Source organism: Sinocyclocheilus anshuiensis, unplaced genomic scaffold (genome assembly GCF_001515605.1).
Source record: "Sinocyclocheilus anshuiensis isolate Anshui unplaced genomic scaffold, SAMN03320099.WGS_v1.1 scaffold470, whole genome shotgun sequence".
Taxonomy (NCBI): domain Eukaryota; kingdom Metazoa; phylum Chordata; class Actinopteri; order Cypriniformes; family Cyprinidae; genus Sinocyclocheilus; species Sinocyclocheilus anshuiensis.
Genome location: NW_015542341.1, coordinates 308602 through 311849, shown reverse-complemented (window position 1 = coordinate 311849; position 3248 = coordinate 308602).

The window sequence follows — 3248 nt, the reverse complement described above, 5'->3', positions numbered from 1 at the left end:
ATGCACCAAGAGCTTGTAACACTCCAAAGAGAAAGGAAAAATTTAAATCGCATCATATGACCCCTTTAAATAAGTAAAACTAAGGGGAAAAAAAAAAAATAATAATGTGGTATGCATCTGGAACGAAGGATTTATTTACAGATTTGTGCATTATTTACTGTATATACAGATGTATAAATAAAAATATGTATATGTATTTACATAATTAAGAGAGAGGCAATAATTAGGTATTAAGAAATGAATTACATTATTTCTGTGTTAGCTGTTTAAGCTGGAGATGGCATGGGGAAAAAACTGTTTTTATGTCTAGATGTTCTAGTGCAAAGAGATCTGTAACGTCTGCCTGAGGGGAGAAGTGCAAATAGGTTGTGGCCGGGGTGACAGAGGTCTGTGATGATGTTACTTGCCCATTTCTTCACTCTGGAGTTGTACAAGTCCTGAAGGTTGGGCAGGTGCAGACCAATTATCCTTTCAGCTGTCCTAACAGTCTATTGCAATCGTCTTATATCTGATTTGCTGGCTGACCCAAACCAGACAGTTATAGAAGTGCACAGAACCGACTCAATAACAGCTGAGTAAAACTGTGTCATCCGCGCCTGTGGAAGGTTGAACTTTTTCAGTTGACGAAGGGAGTACAACCTCTGCTGGGCCTTTTTCACAATGAAGTCAATTTGATTGTCCCACTTCAGGTCCTGAGAGATGGTGGTGCCCAGGAACCTGAATGACTCCACTGCTGCCACAGTGCTGTTTATGATGGTGAGAGGGGGGAGTGCTGGCGGGGTTCTCCTAAAGTCCACAATCATCTCCATAGTTTTGAGCGTGTTCAGCTCTAAGTTGTTGTGACTGCACCAGACAGCCAGCTGCTCAGCCTCTTGTCTGTAAGCAGACTCGTGGCCGTCCTGGATGAGACCGATGAATGTGGTGTCACTTGTAAACTTCAGGAGTTTGACAGAGGGGTCTTTAGAGGTGCAGTCATTTGTGTAGAGGGAGAAGAGCAGTGGGAAGAACACACACCCCTGAGAAGCTCCAGTGTTGATGGTGTGGGTGTTGGATGTGAGTTTTCCCAGCCATGCTAGCTGCTGCCTGTCTGTCAGGAAGCTGATGATCCACTGACAGATGGAGGTGGATACAGAGAGCTGTGTCAGTTTAATCAGGAGGGCATCCAGGATGATGGTGTTAAAAGCGGAGCTGAAGTCCACAAACAGGATCCTTGCTTAAGTCCCTGATTTGTCCAGATGTTGGAGGATGTAGTGCAGTCCCATGTTGACTGCATCATCCACAGACCTGTTTGCTTGGTAAGCAAACTGCAGGGGGTCCAGTAAGGGTCCAGTGATGTCCTTCAAGTAGGCCAACACCAGTTTCTCAAATTACTTCATGACCACAGACGTTAAAGCAACAGGTCTGTAGTTACTTAGTCCCGTGATTTTTGGTTTCTTGGGTACAGGGGTGATGATGGAGTGTTTGAAGCAGGAGGGGACTTCACAGAGCTCCAGTGATCTGTTGAAGATCAGTGTGAAGCTGGATGACAACTGGACAGCACAGGCTTTGAGGCAGGCTGGAGAGACTCTGTCTGGGCCTTTGGCTTTCCTTATCTTCTGTTTCCTGAAGACTTTGCGTATATCATCTTCACATATCTTAAAGGCAGGAGGGTGTTTATGGCTGTGTTGTGAGACGGTCAGGGCGGGTGTGGGGTGTGAGACCAGGCTTTTAAAACCTGCAGTAAAACTCATTCAAACTGTTGGCTAAAAGTTGATTCTTCACAGTGCTGGGGGATGGGGTCTTGTAGCTGGTGATGGCTTTCAGGCCCTTCCAAACTTATGTATGGTCGTTGCTTGAAAACTGTTTTTTTTTTCAGCTTTTCACAGTAGCTTCTCTTACCTATCTTAGCTCCCTATTCAGTTTGTATTTGGCCTGTTTGTACAAGGCGTTGTCCCCACTCCTATATAGGCGTCCTCTTTGGCCTAGCGAAGCTGTTTGAGTTTTACACTGAATCAAAGTTTGTTGTTATTAAATGTTAAATGAGTCCTGGTTGGAACACACATGTCCTCACAGAAACTGATATAGGATGTCACAGTGTCAGTGAGCTCATCCAGATAAGTAGGTGCAGCCTCAAAAACACTCCAATCAGTGCAGTCGAAGCAGGCTTGTAAATCCCGCTCTGCTTCATTAGTCCATTTCTTTACAGTTCTTACTACAGGCTTAGTAGATTTAAATTTATGCTTGTAGGCTGGTAGAAGATTAACCAAACAGTGATCAGAGAGCCCCAGAGTTGCTCGGGGGACAGAGTGGTATGTATCCTTTAAATCTGTGTAGCAATAGGCAGTATATTGCTGTCCCTGGTGGGGCATGTGATGTGCTGTGCTGTCTTTCTGCAGTTCGCGGGTGAGATTAGCTTTATTAAAATCACCAAGAATTATAATGAAAGAGTCCGGGTAACACTGCTTTGTGTGTGTGATCGGATCAATCAGCTGTTCTAGTGCCGGGCTCACACATGTGTCAGGAGGAATGTATGCACTCACCAGAACAAACAAGGAAAACTCCCACGGTGAATAAAAAGGCTTACAGTTAATAAAGAAAGCTTCCAAATCTGGGTAGCACATCTTCTTTAAAACTGTCACATCTGTGCACCAGCCTTCGTTGATATAAAAACATAATCTACCGCCTCCTGTTTTCCCTGACGACTCGGCCACGCGATCCGCTCTGAACATCTGGAAGCCCGTTAAATTAAGCGAGCTGTCCGGGATGGCTCCGTTCAACCAGGTTTCCATGAAGCAAAGCACAGCAGAGTGCATCTATTTTATTTGCTAGGGAGCAGAGATTCGCCAGATGAATGCTCGGCAGCGGAGTCCTAAAACCACGTACGCTGTTGGAATTTCACTTCCCTCATTTGCGTCGCTTGGAGCGCTTGTATAGGATCGCCGCTCCTCTGACTAGAATGTCCAGTAAAACATGCTCAAAAGTTGGCAAAGAGTTATTTGGTGTGCTATTTCTGATGTCTAGGAGTTTGTCTCTAATAAAGCTGATCAGAAAAAAAGTTACTTAAAGCAGGACAAACAAAAAAAAAATAGTAAAAGTACCAAGGAGCTACAAACGGAGGCAATCATGCGCGGTGCCATCTTGTTTCAATTATTGATATTATTGATAGAGGACTCATATTTTAGCCAGAAGCAATAGTTTGAATTTAAAAAGAACTTAATGAAGCTTTACACTTCACAATACTGTTTTGGACATCTCATTCACTGGAGAGG